The sequence below is a fragment of the Rhinichthys klamathensis genome, unplaced genomic scaffold, assembly GCF_029890125.1.
Source record: "Rhinichthys klamathensis goyatoka isolate OS25496 unplaced genomic scaffold, OSU_Roscu_1.1 h1tg000095l_1, whole genome shotgun sequence".
NCBI lineage: Eukaryota > Metazoa > Chordata > Actinopteri > Cypriniformes > Leuciscidae > Rhinichthys > Rhinichthys klamathensis.
Window position 1 is genome coordinate 2,007,676 of NW_026606634.1, and position 15,843 is coordinate 2,023,518.

Below are 15,843 nucleotides of genomic sequence, written 5' to 3' on the forward strand. Positions count from 1 at the left end.
TTCCAACAAGCCAATCACTTCATTCTTTTACCTTATACTGGTGTAGTAGAGAAAATTCCAGATTTTTTTTTTTTTACTTTGAAAATGTTTATTTGAAAGGGGGTATAGCTCAGTGGTAGAGCATTTGACTGCAGATCAAGAGGTCCCCGGTTCAAATCCGAGTGCCCCCTTTATCATGTCCCAATTTGAATGTGATCTTTGGTACTGTTATGCTAGGTTCCAACAAGCCAATCACTTCATTCTTTTACCTTATACTGGTGTAGTTGAGAAAATCCTGATTTTTTTTTTTTTTTACTTTGAAAATGTTTGTTTGAAAGGGGTTATAGCTCAGTGGTAGAGCATTTGACTGCAGATCAAGAGGTCCCCGGTTCAAATCCGAGTGCCCCGTTTATCATGTCACAATTTGAATGTGATCTTTGGTACTGTTATGCTAGTTTCCAACAAGCCAATCACTTCATTCTTTTACCTTATACAGACGAATTTAAGAAAATTGTGATCTTTGGTACTGTTATGCTAGTTTCCAACAAGCCAATCACTTCATTCTTTTACCTTATACAGACGAATTTAAGAAAATTCCGCGGATTTTTTTTTTTTACTTTGAAAAATGTATCTAAAAGGGGGTATAGCTCAGTGGTAGAGCATTTGACTGCAGATCAAGAGGTCCCCGGTTCAAATCCAAGTGCCCCCTTTATCATGTCCCAATCTGAATGTGATCTTTGGTACTGTTATGCTAGTTTCCAACAAGCCAATCACTTCATTCTTTTACCTTATACAGACAAATTTTAGAAAATTCCTCAGATTTTTTTTTTTACTTTGAAAAATGTATCTGAAAGGGGGTATAGCTCAGTGGCAGAGCATTTGCCTGCAGGTCAAGAGTCCCAATCTTTATCATCCCTTTATCATGTCCCAATCTTAATGTGATCTTTTGTACTGTTATGCTAGTTTCCAACAAGCCAATCACTTCATTCTTTTACCTTATACTGGTGTAGTTGAGAAAATTCCTGATATTTTTTTTTTTACTTTGAAAATGTTTATTTGAAAGGGGGTATAGCTCAGTGGTAGAGCATTTGACTGCAGATCAAGAGGTCCCCGGTTCAAATCCGAGTGCCCCCTTTATCATGTCCCAATTTGAATGTGATCTTTGGTACTGTTATGCTAGTTTCCAACAAGCCAATCACTTTATTCTTTTACCTTATACAGACGAATTTAAGAAAATTCCTCAGAATTTTTTTTTTGAAAGGGGGTATAGCTCAGTGGTAGAGCATTTGACTGCAGATCAAGAGGTCCCCATTCAAATCCGAGTGCCCCCTTTATCATGTCCCAATTTGAATGTGATCTTTGGTACTGTTATGCTAGTTCCCAACAAGCCAATCACTTCATTCTTTTACCTTATACAGACAAATTTTAGAAAATTCCTCAGATTTTTTTTTTTACTTTGAAAAATTTATCTGAAAGGGGGTATAGCTCAGTGGCAGAGCATTTGCCTGCAGGTCAAGAGTCCCAATCTTTATCATCCCTTTATCATGTCCCAATCTTAATGTGATCTTTTGTACTGTTATGCTAGTTTCCAACAAGCCAATCACTTCATTCTTTTACCTTATACTGGTGTAGTAGAGAAAATTCCTGATATTTTTTTTTTTACTTTGAAAATGTTTATTTGGAAGGGGGTATAGCTCAGTGGTAGAGCATTTGACTGCAGATCAAGAGGTCCCCGGTTCAAATCCGAGTGCCCCCTTTATCATGTCCCAATTTGAATGTGATCTTTGGTACTGTTATGCTAGTTTCCAACAAGCCAATCACTTCATTCTTTTACCTTAAACTGGTGTAGTTGAGAAAATTCCTGATATTTTTTTTTTTACTTTGAAAATGTTTATTTGAAAGGGGGTATAGCTCAGTGGTAGAGCATTTGACTGCAGATCAAGAGGTCCCCGGTTCAAATACGAGTGCCCCCTTTATCATGTCCCAATCTGAATGTGATCTTTGGTACTGTTATGCTAGTTTCCAACAAGCCAATCACTTTATTCTTTTACCTTATACAGACGTATTTAAGAAAATTCCTCAGAATTTTTTTTTTGAAAGGGGGTATAGCTCAGTGGTAGAGCATTTGACTGCAGATCAAGAGGTCCCCGGTTGAAATCCGAGTGCCCCCTTTATCATGTCCCAATTTGAATGTGATCTTTGGTACTGTTATGCTAGTTTCCAACAAGCCAATCACTTTATTCTTTTACCTTATACAGACGAATTTAAGAAAATTCCTCAGAATTTTTTTTTTACTTTAAAAAATTTATCTAAAAGGGGGTATAGCTCAGTGGCAGAGCATTTGACTGCAGATCAAGAGGTCCCCGGTTCAAATCCGAGTGCCCCCTTTATCATGTCCCAATCTGAATGTGATCTTTGGTACTGTTATGCTAGTTTCCAACAAGCCAATCACTTCATTCTTTTACCTTATACAGACGAATTTAAGAAAATTCCTCAGAATTTTTTTTTTGAAAGTGGGTATAGCTCAGTGGTAGAGCATTTGACTGCAGATCAAGAGGTCCCCGGTTCAAATCCGAGTGCCCCCTTTATCATGTCCCAATTTGAATGTGATCTTTGGTACTGTTATGCTAGTTTCCAACAAGCCAATCACTTCATTCTTTTACCTTATACTGGTGTAGTTGAGAAAATTCCTGATATTTTTTTTTTTACTTTGAAAATGTTTATTTGAAAGGGGGTATAGCTCAGTGGTAGAGCATTTGACTGCAGATCAAGAGGTCCCCGGTTCAAATCCGAGTGCCCCCTTTATCATGTCCCAATGTGATCTTTGGTACTGTTATGCTAGTTTCCAACAAGCCAATCACTTTATTCTTTTACCTTATACAGACGAATTTAAGAAAATTCCTCAGAATTTTTTTTTTACTTTAAAAAATGTATCTAAAAGGGGGTATAGCTCAGTGGCAGAGCATTTGACTGCAGATCAAGAGGTCCCCGGTTCAAATCCGAATGCCCCCTTTATCATGTCCCAATCTGAATGTGATCTTTGGTACTGTTATGCTAGTTTCCAACAAGCCAATCACTTCATTCTTTTACCTTATACAGACGAATTTAAGAAAATTCCTGGAACTTTTTTAACTTTGAAAAAATGTCATTGAGAGGGGGTATAGCTCAGTGGTAGAGCATTTAACTGCAGATCAAGAGGTCCCCGGTTCAAATCCGAATACCCCCCTTGCATGTCCAACTCCGACCAACTCTTCGGTGCTGATATCCTAGTTCACAAGCAAAACACTTTGTTATTTTCCTTCTACAGACGAATTTAAGAAAATTACTGGAACTTTTGTTACTTTGAAAAAAGGTAATTGAAAGGTGGTATAGCTCAGTGGTAGAGCATTTGACTGCAGATCAAGAGGTCCCCGGTTCAAAGCCGAGTGCCCCCTTTATCATGTCCCAATTTGAATGTGATCTTTGGTACTGTTATGCTAGGTTCCAAAAAGCCAATCACTTCATTCTTTTACCTTATACTGGTGTAGTTGAGAAAATTCCTGATATTTTTTCTTTTTTACTTTGAAAATAGTTATTTGAAAGGGGGTATAGCTCAGTGGTAGAGCATTTGACTGCAGATCAAGAGGTCCCCGGTTCAAATCCGAGTGCCCCCTTTATCATGTCCCAATTTGAATGTGATCTTTGGTACTGTTATGCTAGTTTCCAACAAGCCAATCACTTCATTCTTTTACCTTATACTGGTGTAGTAGAGAAAATTCCAGATTTTTTTTTTTTTACTTTGAAAATGTTTATTTGAAAGGGGGTATAGCTCAGTGGTAGAGCATTTGACTGCAGATCAAGAGGTCCCCGGTTCAAATCCGAGTGCCCCCTTTATCATGTCCCAATTTGAATGTGATCTTCGGTACTGTTATGCTAGTTTCCAACAAGCCAATCACTTCATTCTTTTACCTTATACAGACGAATTTAAGAAAATTCCTGGAACTTTCTTAACTTTGAAAAAAAGTCTTTGAGAGGGGGTATAGCTCAGTGGTAGAGCATTTGACTGCAGATCAAGTGGTCCCCGATTCAAATCCGAGTGCCCCCTTTGCATGTCCAACTCCGACCAACTCTTTGGTGCTGATATCCTAGTTCACAAGCAAAACCCTTTGTTATTTTCCTTCTACAGACGAATTTAAGAAAATGACTGGAACTTTTTTAACTTTGAAAAAAGGTCATTGAAAGGGGGTATAGCTCAGTGGTAGAGCATTTGACTGCAGATCAAGAGGTCCCCGGTTCAAATCCGAGTGCCCCCTTTATCATGTCCCAATCTGAATGTGATATTTGGTACTGTTATGCTAGTTTCCAACAAGCCAATCACTTCATTCTTTTACCTTATACTGGTGTAGTTGAGAAAATTCCTGATATTTTTTTTTTACTTTGAATATGTTTATTAGAAAGGGGGTATAGCTCAGTGGTAGAGCATTTGACTGCAGATTAAGAGGTCCCCTGTTCAAATCCGAGTGCCCCCTTTATCATGTCCCAATCTGAATGTGATCTTTGGTACTCTTATGCTACTTTCCAACAAGCCAATCACTTCATTCTTTTACCTTATACTGGTGTAGTTGAGAAAATTCCTGATATTTTTTTTTTACTTTGAAAATGTTTAGTTTAAAGGGGGTATAGCTGGGTGGTAGAGCATTTGACTGCAGATCAAGAGGTCCCCGGTTCAAATCCGAGTGCCCCCTTTTTCATGTCCCAATTTGAATGTTATCTCTGGTACTCTTATAGTTTCCAACAAGCCAATCACTTCATTCTTTTACCTTATACTGGTGTAGTTGAGAAAATTCCTGATATTTTTTTGTTTACTTTGAAAAAAAAATTATTTGAAAGGGGGTATAGCTCAGTGGTAGAGCATTTGACTGCAGATCAAGAGGTCCCCGGTTCAAATACGAGTGTCCCCTTTATCATGTCCCAATCTGAATGTGATCTTTGGTACTGTTATGCTAGTTTCCAACAAGCCAATCACTTTATTCTTTTACCTTATTCAGACGAATTTAAGAAAATTCCTCAGAATTTTTTTTTTGAAAGGGGGTATAGCTCAGTGGTAGAGCATTTGACTGCAGATCAAGAGGTCCCCGGTTCAAATACGAGTGCCCCCTTTATCATATCCCAATCTGAATGTGATCTTTGGTACTGTTATGCTAGTTTCCAACAAGCCAATCACTTTATTCTTTTACCTTATACAGACGAATTTAAGAAAATTCCTCTGAATTTTTTTTTTGAAAGGGGGTATAGCTCAGTGGTAGAGCATTTGACTGCAGATCAAGAGGTCCCCGGTTGAAATCCGAGTGCCCCCTTTGCATGTCCAACTCCGACCAACTCTTTGGTGCTGATATCCTAGTTCACAAGCAAAACCTTTTGTTATTTTCCTTCTACAGACGAATTTAAGAAAATTACTGGAACTTTTTTAACTTTGAAAAGAGGTCATTGAAGGGGGTATAGCTCAGTGGTAGAGCATTTGACTGCAGATCAAGAGGTCCCCGGTTCAAATCCAAGTGCCCCCTTTATCATGTCCCAATCTGAATGTGATCTTTGGTACTCTTATAGTTTCCAACAAGCCAATCACTTCATTCGTTTTCCTTATACTGGTGTAGTTGAGAAAATTCCTAATATTTTTTGTTTACTTTGAAAAAATTGATTTGAAAGGGGGTATAGCTCAGTGGTAGAGCATTTGACTGCAGATCAAGAGGTCCCCGGTTCAAATCCGAGTGCCCCCTTTGCATGTCCAACTCCGACCAACTCTTTGGTGCTGATATCCTAGTTCACAAGCAAAACCCTTTGTTATTTTCCTTCTACAGACGAATTTAAGAAAATTACTGGAACTTTTTTAACTTTGAAAAAAGGTCATTGAAAGGGGGTATAGCTCAGTGGTAGAGCATTTGACTGCAGATCAAGAGGTCCCCGGTTCAAATCCGAGTGCCCCCTTTGCATGTCCAACTCCGACCAAATCTTTGGTGCTGATATCCTAGTTCCCAAGCAAAACCCTTTGTTATTTTCCTTCTACAGACGAATTTAAGAAAATTACTAGAACTTTTTTAACTTTGAAAAAAGGTCATCTCAATGTGATCTTTGGTACTGTTATGCTAGTTTCCAACAAGCCAAACACTTCATTATTTTACCTTATACAGACGAATTTTAGAAAATTCCTCAGAATTTTTTTTTTTACTTTGAAAATTTATCTAAAAGGGGTTGTAGCTCAGTGGCAGAGCATTTGACTGCAGATCAAGAGGTCCCCGGTTCAAATCCGAGTGCCCCCTTTATCATGTCCCAATTTGAATGTGATCTCTGGTACTCTTATAGTTTCCAACAAGCCAATCACTTCATTCTTTTATCTTATACTGGTGTAATTGAGAAAATTCCTGATTTTTTTTTTTTACTTTGAAATTGTTTATTTGAAAGGGGGTATAGCTCAGTGGTAGAGCATTTGACTGCAGATCAAGAGGTCCCCGGTTCAAATCCGAGTGCCCCCTTTATCATGTCCCAATCTGAATGTGATCTTTGGTACTCTTATGCTAGTTCCAACAAGCCAATCACTTCATTCTTTTACCTTATACTGGTGTAGTTGAGAAAATTCCTGATTTTTTTTTTTTTACTTTGAAAATGTTTATTTGAAAGGGGGTATAGCTCTGTGGTAGAGCATTTGACTGCAGATCAAGAGGTCCCCGGTTCAAATCCGAGTGCCCCCTTTTTCATGTCCCAATTTGAATGTGATCTCTGGTACTCTTATAGTTTCCAACAAGCCAATCACTTCATTCGTTTTCCTTATACTGGTGTAGTTGAGAAAATTCCTGATATTTTTTTGTTTACTTTGAAAAAAATTATTTGAAAGGGGGTATAGCTCAGTGGTAGAGCATTTTACTGCAGATCAAGAGGTCCCCGGTTCAAATCCGAGTGCCCCCTTTATCATGTCCCAATCTGAATGTGATCTTTGGTACTGTTATGCTTGTTTCCAACAAGCCAATCACTTCATTCTTTTACCTTATACTGGTGTAGTTGAGAAAATTCCTGATATTTTTTTTTTACTTTGAAAATGTTTAGTTTAAAGGGGGTATAGCTGGGTGGTAGAGCATTTGACTGCAGATCAAGAGGTCCCCGGTTCAAATCCGAGTGCCCCCTTTATCATGTCCCAACTTGAATGTGATCTCTGGTACTCTTATAGTTTCCAACAAGCCAATCACTTCATTCGTTTTCCTTATACTGGTGTAGTTGAGAAAATTCCTGATATTTATTTTTTTTACTTTGAAAATGTTTATTTAAAAGGGGGTATAGCTCAGTGGTAGACCATTTGACTGCAGATCAAGAGGTCCCCGGTTCAAATCCGAATGCCCCCTTTATCATGTCCCAATTTGAATGTGATCTTTGGTACTGTTATGCTAGTTTCCAACAAGCCAATCACTTCATTCTTTTACCTTATACAGACGAATTTAAGAACTTTTTTAACTTTGAAAAAAGGTCATTGAAAGGGGGTATAGCTCAGTTGTAGAGCATTTGACTGCTCTAAAACTGATTCTTGACTGCAGATCAAGAGGTCCCCGGTTCAAATCCGAATGCCCCCTTTATCATGTCCCAATCTTGAATGTGATCTCTGGTACTCTTATAGTTTCCAACAAGCCAATCACTTCATTCGTTTTCCTTATACTGGTGTAGTTGAGAAAATTCCTGATATTTTTTTGTTTACTTTGAAAACATTGATTTGAAAGGGGGTATAGCTCAGTGGTAGAGCATTTGACTGCAGATCAAGAGGTCCCCGGTTCAAATCAGAGTGCCCCCTTTATCATGTCCCAATCTGAATGTGATCTTTGGTACTGTTATGCTAGTTTCAAACAAGCCAATCACTTCATCCTTTTACCTTATACAGACGAATTTAAGAAAATTCCTGGAACTTTTTTTAACTTTGAAAATGTTTATTTGAAAGGGGGTATAGCTCAGTGGTAGAGCATTTTACTGCAGATCAAGAGGTCCCCGGTTCAAATCCGAGTGCCCCCTTTATCATGTCCCAATCTGAATGTGATCTTTGGTACTGTTATGCTAGTTCTCTTTCATAGGTTCACTCAACGCTGCGGAAAGCGCAGTGGGATATCCTCTGGATGTGCCGATTGTCTGAAGCCCTATAGAATCACGCCAATCCATTGGCTGATGGCGCTCGCGCAAAGCTGGCTCCGCCCCGACGCTCTTACGTCGTAGCATGATGTACGCGCGCGCGCCATCTTCTCCTCAGATTTCTCTGCCTTCACGAAGCGGTCACATCTCGCCCTTCGTGCGGTTTTTCTGAGCCCGAATTCTTCAATTCAACTTCAGCTTTCGTCTCGACACTTCAGCGACTGGTATAAGTGGAACTCTGTTCTCCTTACAGTGAAGTGTCATGGATTATCGACGCTGCTCTCCGCCATGCGTTCGTTTTATCTCGAACGACGACCCTCACAGTAAGTGTGTTAAATGTATGGGTTTTTCGCATGCGCGTGAGGCTGTATTAGGATTGTCGAAATGTAAATTTTGTGACAATCTCCTTCTCAAAACCCTCCGCTCTAGACTCGCGGTTTTTGAGAAGGAGACATTCGTTTCCCCCCGTCGCGCTCCCGAGACTGCTGAGGCCTCTCGTGGATCCGCGGCCTGGGGTTCGGATGTTGAGCTCGAGGATATTGAGTATGAGCAGACGGGCCTCGCCCTTTCTCTCCCTCCCTCTCCCGAGCACGCACGCGGCGCGGTTGAATTCGCGCATGATTATTTATGTCCCAGCCCGGGAGCCCGCGAATCGGTTTCTTTCGGTCTGGATGACGTTATTTACACTGCAGCCTCCGACTCCGAGGATTTCGGGCCTGCTTTGGCTGATGACGTTATCCCGCCTAGCGGCCAGGACGCGCGGCCTACTCCGGCCTACACTGAGCTTATTGAGGTGCTGTCGCGCGCTACAGAGAAGCTCTCTATTGACTGGCCTGATGAGCCCCGCGAGTCTCAATCGTCCAAACTCGACGAGAGGTTCCTACGTGGCCCTAATTCTAGGCCAGAGCGAAGAAAGCTGCCCTTTTTCAGCGATCTGCATCACGAGATCTCCAGATCCTGGAAGCAGCCATTCTCCGCACGCCTAACTAATGCGGCAGCCGCTGACTTCACCAACCTTGTTGGTTTTGTGGAGCAGGGTTATTCCGCTATTCCAGCGGTCGAGGACACGCTGGCTAACCACCTCGCCCCGTCGTCTGCACCGTCTTGGAAGGCGCGTCCCCTTCTTCCTTCCAAGGCTTGTAGGACTACTTCCTCCCTTATTGGGAAGTCTTACATGGCGGCTGGTCAGGCAGGCATGGCCCTGCATACCATGGCCATCCTTCAAGCCTACCAAGCGGACGTCTTGAAGGACATGGATGAAGGAGAGGGACTGACGCCCGAAGCTGTCAAAGAGCTTCGCAAAGCCACAGATCTGGCCCTAAGAGCCACCAAGCACACTGCTCGGGCTGTAGGTCGCTCTATGGCGGGCTCGGTTGCTGCAGAGCGCCACCTCTGGTTGAATCTCACGGAGATCCGAGACAAGGATAAGAGTTTCCTCCTGGATGCCCCTATCTCCCACTCAGGTCTTTTCGGGGAGGCGGTCAACACGGTGGTTGACAAGTTCCGCGCCGCTAAGTCTCAGTCGGCCGCGTTCAGGCAGTTTATGCCCAGGAGGGTCAGAGGGCCCAGTGACTCCAACCCTCCCCCTTCTCAAACCCGAGAACGCTCTGCTCATAGGGCTGAGTTCCCTACTAGCAGGAGTGACCCGGCTCGCCACCCACCAACTACTGTCTGGGGAGCCCGAGGTCGTCCATTTCCTCGCCAGCGCCCTCACAAGCGCCTTCAGCTGAAGCGGTCCAACAAATCGGCCGCTCCAGCCTCCTCGAGCCGTTCCTGACCCGCAGGGCAGGAGGAGGAGAGCCTCATCAGATCTACGAGGTTGGGACAGACCGCGCAAGCGTTTCTGCCCTCCTCCAGCCGGCTCTCCTCATCCAACCCTGTCACCTTCGCCACCCAGCGTGTTTCGAAGTGCAGGTCCTGTTTCACTCTCTTCACCCAGTCCGGCGCAGGAGGAAGGAGACGCATCTTGCTTTCTCCCCTCGCTCCCGGTGCACGTTACACCCGCCAATCGCTTCCTCAGAGGCACAGTTCTTTTTCCTCTGGAGCAGGCGGACCCAGTTACTTCTATCCAGGTGGTGGTACCCCCCAATACGTGTCAGGACGCCAAGCGCTCTCCTCCACGGTCAACCGCGCCTCCCCATGGAAACCAGCGCGACACCCTACCTCAGGTATGTCCCTTGCACTGCAACACTCCTCTGCCTCTATCACATTTCGTTCAAGAATGGGAGCGTTTACCAGGGGTATCGCCTTGGATCCTTCGCACAGTTCGGCTCGGCTACACGCTTCAGTTTTGTCGCAACCCCCCCTGCTTCAACGGGGTCTTTCCTACTGTAGTCGACAGCGCCGCTCAGGCTTCTGTACTACAGCAGGAGATTTCATCCCTTCTGCTGAAGGGGGCGATAGAAGAGATTCCTTCGGGGGAAGTCGAACAGGGCTTCTACAGCCGTTACTTCCTGGTCCCGAAGAAGGGGGGCGGCCTGCGGCCGATACTAGATCTTCGCCGGTTGAATTTCTCTCTTTACAAAGGAAAATTCAAAATGTTGACGCTGAAGGCCATCATATCTCATATCCGGCGGGGGGACTGGTTCGTGACGGTAGACCTCAAGGATGCTTATTTCCACATCCAGGTCGTACGGCGACACAGGAAGTTCCTCAGGTTCGCCTTTGGAGGGAAAGCGTACCAGTACAGGGTCCTCCCCTTTGGCCTCGCTCTAGCGCCAAGGACGTTCACAAAGTGTATGGATGCTGCTCTGGCCCCGCTGCGGCTCCAGGGCATCCATATACTCAACTACCTGGACGATTGGCTCCTTTTAGCCCACTCCAGAGAGTTGGTGACTCACCACAGGGACATTGTCCTCCGTCATATTCAGTCTCTCGGTTTGAGGCTGAATACGGAGAAGAGCGTTCTTACTCCAGCTCAGAACACGGTTTTCTTGGGGGTATGCATGGACTCCGTTCTTATGCAGGCCCGTTTGGCTCCTGCACGGATTTCCAGTCTGGTGACATGTCTGTCCCGTTTCGCACTAGGCCAGCATGTTTCCGTGAGCACCTGCCGCAGACTTCTGGGCCTTATGGCCGCGGCCTCCCCTGTGCTACCTCTGGGGCTGCTCCACATGAGACCTTTTCTGTGGTGGATGAAGCTCTCAGGGGCTCGGCCCACGGGGCCAGCCTTTCGCCTATTGAAGGTGTCGCGCAGTTGCTTTCGCGCCCTGTCAATCTGGCGGGACCCCCTCTTCCTTCAGAAAGGAGTCGGTATGGGTGCGGTATTCCGTCGCCAGATGGTTACGACGGATGCCTCTCTGACCGGCTGGGGAGCGGTTTTCGAGGGCAGGCCAGCGTGTGGGGTTTGGACTGGCGAGACCCTCTCGTGGCACATAAACAGCTTGGAGCTGAGGGCTGTCTTCCTGGCTCTTTGCCACTTTCTCCCTTTCCTCGAAGGACACCATGTCATTGTCAGAACGGACAATATGGCAGTAGTGTCCCATGTAAACAGACAGGGGGGTTCACGATCGCGCACCCTAGACAGGCATGCGCGTCACCTTCTCCTGTGGTCCCAGGACAAGTTCCTCTCTCTGAGAGCAGTTCATGTCCCAGGGATTCTGAACCTCGCAGCAGATTTTCTGTCGAGGCAGAAGCTCAGGTCTGGGGAATGGATGTTGAACCGCCAGTCGGTGGCCCTGATCTGGGAGGTGTTCGGAAAAGCGGAAGTGGACCTCTTTGCATCTCAGGAGTCGTCCCAATGCCCGCTTTGGTTCTCTCTGAGCCCTCCAGCTCCATTGGGGATAGATGCGTTCGCCCACCCTTGGCCGATGCAGAAACTCTATGCCTTCCCGCCCATCAAGCTGATCCAGGCGGTTCTGTCCAGAGTGAGGGAGAGCGGAGTCCGCCTCCTTCTGGTAGCCCCATTCTGGCCGTCCCAGCCATGGTTTTCGGAGCTGATCCCTCTGTTGGAATCCTCCCCCTGGGAGATACCGGTCAGGGAGGACCTGCTTTCCCAGCTTCAGGGCAGGATATGGCATCCTCGCCCCGACATTTGGAAGCTGTACGTTTGGCCTATCAGAGGCCGTTAGCTTTAAGCTTTGATCTCCCAACCGACGTTCAGGAGACTATTGCGAATGCTAGAGCCCCTTCGACGAGGAGGCTATATTCCTCCAAGTGGAGGGTGTTCGAGGCGTGGTGCTTAGCACATGATAGGAACCCAGTTAGCTGCCCAGTAGGCTCAGTGCTGGAATTCCTGCAGGAAAAGTTTGCTTCCGGAGCGGCCGCTACCACTCTCAGAGTGTATGTCGCAGCTATTGCTGCTCATAGAGAATCGGATGAGATTCCCTTGGGGAAACTGAGGTTAGTTTCGGCCTTCATGCGTGGGGTTAGGCGCCTGAAACCGGCTCGCCCCCCTAGTGTTCCCTCGTGGGACCTGTCAGTCGTCCTGGAGGGTTTGACAGAGGCTCCCTTCGAGCCCTTGGAGTCAGCTCCTGAGCGGATTCTGACTCTTAAGGTTGCTCTTTTGTTAGCTTTATCTTCACTGAAGCGGATAGGGGATTTGCAGGCTCTCTCTATTAGTGAGTCATGCTTGGACTTCGCTCCTGGCCTGGTTAGGGTTACCTTGAGGCCGAGGTCGGGGTATGTACCCAAGGTTCTTTCCACGGCGTTCCGCTCTCAGGTTGTTAACCTTAATGCTTTCCACCCTCCTCCTTTTGCCTCTGAGGAAGAAAGGAAACTTAACTTGCTCTGCCCGGTCCGTTCTTTGAAGTTGTATGTAGATCGCTCAAGCGGTTGGAGGAAATCAAACCAGCTCTTGGTATGTTTTGGTGCTGGCCGCCGCGGGCTTGCAGCATCAAAGCAGAGGATTTCCCACTGGGTAACGGACGCTATTTCGCTGGCTTATGAGGTGCGTGGTTTGCCTTCACCTCTTAGCATCAGAGCGCATTCCACCAGAAGTGTGGCTTCCTCTCAAGCTCTCTTTAGAGGGGCCCTCTTGGAAGACATTTGTGTGGCGGCAGGTTGGTCCTCTCCGCACACCTTTGTGAGGTTCTATAATTTGGATCTTGACATGACTCCAGGTTCCCAGGTTCTATCTGCTTGAACCTATCATGGTTGTTATTATTTGGTCTGGTACCGGTTATGGCAGCGCTTAGCTTGGCGAGTTTGGTATTTCGTTCCCACTGCGCTTTCCGCAGCGTTGAGTGAACCTATGAAAGAGAACGTCTCTGGTTACTTACGTAACCTATGTTCTCTGAATAGGGAACGAGACGCTGCGTTCGCTGCCAAGCTCCTCGCGCTGCCGACAGTTTTTCTTTTCGGCAGAGAAATCTGAGGAGAAGATGGCGCGCGCGCGTACATCATGCTACGACGTAAGAGCGTCGGGGCGGAGCCAGCTTTGCGCGAGCGCCATCAGCCAATGGATTGGCGTGATTCTATAGGGCTTCAGACAATCGGCACATCCAGAGGATATCCCACTGCGCTTTCCGCAGCGTCTCGTTCCCTATTCAGAGAACATAGGTTACGTAAGTAACCAGAGACGTTTCCAACAAGCCAATCACTTCATTCTTTTACCTTATACAGACGAATTTAAGAAAATTGTGATCTTGGGTACTGTTATGCTAGTTTCCAACAAGCCAATCACTTCATTCTTTTACCTTATACAGACGAATTTTAGAAAATTCTTCAGAATTTTTTTTTTTACTTTGAAAAATTTATCTAAAAGGGGGTATAGCTCAGTGGCAGAGCATTTGACTGCAGATCAAGAGGTCCCCGGTTCAAATCCGAGTGCCCCCTTTATCATGTCCCAATCTGAATGTGATCTTTGATACTGTTATGCTAGTTTCCAACAAGCCAATCACTTCATTCTTTTAACTTATACAGGCGAATTTAAGAAAATTCCTGGAAGTTTTTTAACTTTGAAAACAGGTCATTGAAAGGGGGTATGGCTCAGTGGTAGAGCATTTGACTGCAGATCAAGAGGTCGCCGGTTCAAATCCGAGTGCCCCCTTTATCATGTCCCAATTTGAACTTGATCTCTGGTACTCTTATAGTTTCCAACAAGGCAATCACTTCATTCGTTTTCCTTATACTGGTGTAGTTGAGAAAATTCCTGATATTTTTTTGTTTACTTTGAAAAAAAAAAAATTGAAAGAGGGTCTAGCTCAGTGGTAGAGCATTTCACTGCAGATCAAGAGGTCCCCGGTTCAAATCCGAGTGCCCCCTTTATCATGTCCCAATCTGAATGTGATCTTTGGTACTGTTATGCTAGTTTCCAACAAGCCAATCACTTCATTCTTTTACCTTATACAGACGAATTTAAGAAAATTCCTGAAACTTTTTTTAACTTTGAAACTGTTTATTTGAAAGGGGGTATAGCTCAGTGGTAGAGCATTTGACTGCAGATCAAGAGGTCCCTGGTTCAAATCCGAGTGCCCCCTTTATCATGTCCCAATCTGAATATGATCTTTGGTACAGTTATGCTAGTTTCCAACAAGCCAATCACTTCATTCTTTTACCTTATACAGACGAATTTAAGAAAATTCCTGAAACTTTTTTTAACTTTGAAACTGTTTATTTGAAAGGGGGTATAGCTCAGTGGTAGAGTATTTTACTGCAGATCAAGAGGTCGCCGGTTCAAATCCGAGAGCCCCCTTTATTATGTCCCAATCTGAATGTGATCTTTGGTACTGTTATGCTAGTTTCCAACAAGCCAATCACTTCATTCTTTTACCTTATACAGACGAATTTAAGAAAATTCCTGGAACTTTTTTAACTTTGAAAAAAGGTCATTGAAAGGGGGTATAGCTCAGTGGTAGAGCATTTGACTGCAGATCAAGAGGTCCCCGGTTCAATTCCGAGTGCCCCCTTTATCATGTCCCAATCTGAATGTGATCTCTGGTACTCTTATAGTTTCCAACAAGCCAATCACTTCATTCGTTTTCCTTATACTGGTGAAGTTGAGAAAACTCCTGATATTTTTTTGTTTACTTTGAAAACATTGATTTGAAAGGGGGTATAGCTCAGTGGTAGAGCATTTGACTGCAGATCAAGAGGTACCCTGTTCAAATCCGAGTGCCCCCTTTATCATGTCCCAATCTGAATGTGATCTTTGGTACTGTTATGCTAGTTTCTAACAAGCCAATCACTTCATTCTTTTACCTTATACAGACGAATTTAAGAAAATTCCTGGAACTTTTTTTAACTTTGAAAATGTTTATTTGACAGGGGTATAGCTCAGTGGTAGAGCATTTGACTGCAGATCAAGAGGTCCCCGGTTCAAATCCGAGTGCCCCCTTTTTCATGTCCCAATTTGAATGTGATCTCTGGTACTCTTATAGTTTCCAACAAGCCAATCACTTCATTCGTTTTCAGCACTCTCAGCAAAGAGAGTGCTGTCAGTATTTTTTTTCCCAGCTCATTACACTTCATTACGCGTTAATCTGACACGCCCACGGAGGACGCGCGCTATTCAAACGCAAATGTCGAGGCAAGCCATGACAATGCCCACATCAGCCGTTCCACCGCGGCGGTAAAATGTGTGGTGTATTTGCTGCCTTTTACCGCTAAGAGGCCCTACAATCATAGACTCTGAAAAGTGTTCGTTTATTCCGGTTTATTCTCTCTAATGCGTAATCTGCTGCCGCACCGCGCTGATTCAGAGCGATTGAAAGCTGGTAGCAGAAGAATTCAACAAGTGAAACGTAGTTAAAATAATTCATAATCACAATACTGAAATTAGGCTAC

At 44.6% G+C, this 15,843-nt stretch overlaps 22 non-coding genes across 22 annotated transcripts; all 22 read left to right on the forward strand.

Annotated features, from left to right (window-relative positions):
• The first annotated feature begins 98 nt into the window (after positions 1 to 98).
• Positions 99 to 170, forward strand: trnac-gca (transfer RNA cysteine (anticodon GCA)). Its single transcript has one exon. It is a non-coding gene; the product is annotated as a tRNA-Cys (tRNA).
• A 446-nt stretch (positions 171 to 616) lies between these two features.
• Positions 617 to 688, forward strand: trnac-gca (transfer RNA cysteine (anticodon GCA)). Its single transcript has one exon. It is a non-coding gene; the product is annotated as a tRNA-Cys (tRNA).
• A 353-nt stretch (positions 689 to 1,041) lies between these two features.
• trnac-gca (transfer RNA cysteine (anticodon GCA)) lies at positions 1,042 to 1,113 on the forward strand. The gene has a single exon. It is a non-coding gene; the product is annotated as a tRNA-Cys (tRNA).
• A 550-nt stretch (positions 1,114 to 1,663) lies between these two features.
• Positions 1,664 to 1,735, forward strand: trnac-gca (transfer RNA cysteine (anticodon GCA)). Its single transcript has one exon. It is a non-coding gene; the product is annotated as a tRNA-Cys (tRNA).
• Positions 1,736 to 2,078: 343 nt separating this feature from the next.
• trnac-gca (transfer RNA cysteine (anticodon GCA)) lies at positions 2,079 to 2,150 on the forward strand. The gene has a single exon. It is a non-coding gene; the product is annotated as a tRNA-Cys (tRNA).
• A 144-nt stretch (positions 2,151 to 2,294) lies between these two features.
• trnac-gca (transfer RNA cysteine (anticodon GCA)) lies at positions 2,295 to 2,366 on the forward strand. The gene has a single exon. It is a non-coding gene; the product is annotated as a tRNA-Cys (tRNA).
• Positions 2,367 to 2,492: 126 nt separating this feature from the next.
• Positions 2,493 to 2,564, forward strand: trnac-gca (transfer RNA cysteine (anticodon GCA)). The gene has a single exon. It is a non-coding gene; the product is annotated as a tRNA-Cys (tRNA).
• A 145-nt stretch (positions 2,565 to 2,709) lies between these two features.
• trnac-gca (transfer RNA cysteine (anticodon GCA)) lies at positions 2,710 to 2,781 on the forward strand. The gene has a single exon. It is a non-coding gene; the product is annotated as a tRNA-Cys (tRNA).
• Positions 2,782 to 3,560: 779 nt separating this feature from the next.
• On the forward strand, positions 3,561 to 3,632 carry trnac-gca (transfer RNA cysteine (anticodon GCA)). The gene has a single exon. It is a non-coding gene; the product is annotated as a tRNA-Cys (tRNA).
• A 145-nt stretch (positions 3,633 to 3,777) lies between these two features.
• Positions 3,778 to 3,849, forward strand: trnac-gca (transfer RNA cysteine (anticodon GCA)). Its single transcript has one exon. It is a non-coding gene; the product is annotated as a tRNA-Cys (tRNA).
• Positions 3,850 to 4,199: 350 nt separating this feature from the next.
• trnac-gca (transfer RNA cysteine (anticodon GCA)) lies at positions 4,200 to 4,271 on the forward strand. Its single transcript has one exon. It is a non-coding gene; the product is annotated as a tRNA-Cys (tRNA).
• Positions 4,272 to 5,243: 972 nt separating this feature from the next.
• trnac-gca (transfer RNA cysteine (anticodon GCA)) lies at positions 5,244 to 5,315 on the forward strand. The gene has a single exon. It is a non-coding gene; the product is annotated as a tRNA-Cys (tRNA).
• A 135-nt stretch (positions 5,316 to 5,450) lies between these two features.
• Positions 5,451 to 5,522, forward strand: trnac-gca (transfer RNA cysteine (anticodon GCA)). The gene has a single exon. It is a non-coding gene; the product is annotated as a tRNA-Cys (tRNA).
• A 141-nt stretch (positions 5,523 to 5,663) lies between these two features.
• trnac-gca (transfer RNA cysteine (anticodon GCA)) lies at positions 5,664 to 5,735 on the forward strand. The gene has a single exon. It is a non-coding gene; the product is annotated as a tRNA-Cys (tRNA).
• Positions 5,736 to 5,871: 136 nt separating this feature from the next.
• Positions 5,872 to 5,943, forward strand: trnac-gca (transfer RNA cysteine (anticodon GCA)). The gene has a single exon. It is a non-coding gene; the product is annotated as a tRNA-Cys (tRNA).
• Positions 5,944 to 6,416: 473 nt separating this feature from the next.
• trnac-gca (transfer RNA cysteine (anticodon GCA)) lies at positions 6,417 to 6,488 on the forward strand. Its single transcript has one exon. It is a non-coding gene; the product is annotated as a tRNA-Cys (tRNA).
• A 1,229-nt stretch (positions 6,489 to 7,717) lies between these two features.
• trnac-gca (transfer RNA cysteine (anticodon GCA)) lies at positions 7,718 to 7,789 on the forward strand. Its single transcript has one exon. It is a non-coding gene; the product is annotated as a tRNA-Cys (tRNA).
• Positions 7,790 to 13,821: 6,032 nt separating this feature from the next.
• trnac-gca (transfer RNA cysteine (anticodon GCA)) lies at positions 13,822 to 13,893 on the forward strand. Its single transcript has one exon. It is a non-coding gene; the product is annotated as a tRNA-Cys (tRNA).
• Positions 13,894 to 14,035: 142 nt separating this feature from the next.
• trnac-gca (transfer RNA cysteine (anticodon GCA)) lies at positions 14,036 to 14,107 on the forward strand. Its single transcript has one exon. It is a non-coding gene; the product is annotated as a tRNA-Cys (tRNA).
• A 358-nt stretch (positions 14,108 to 14,465) lies between these two features.
• On the forward strand, positions 14,466 to 14,537 carry trnac-gca (transfer RNA cysteine (anticodon GCA)). Its single transcript has one exon. It is a non-coding gene; the product is annotated as a tRNA-Cys (tRNA).
• Positions 14,538 to 14,894: 357 nt separating this feature from the next.
• On the forward strand, positions 14,895 to 14,966 carry trnac-gca (transfer RNA cysteine (anticodon GCA)). The gene has a single exon. It is a non-coding gene; the product is annotated as a tRNA-Cys (tRNA).
• A 356-nt stretch (positions 14,967 to 15,322) lies between these two features.
• trnac-gca (transfer RNA cysteine (anticodon GCA)) lies at positions 15,323 to 15,394 on the forward strand. Its single transcript has one exon. It is a non-coding gene; the product is annotated as a tRNA-Cys (tRNA).
• Positions 15,395 to 15,843: the final 449 nt, after the last annotated feature.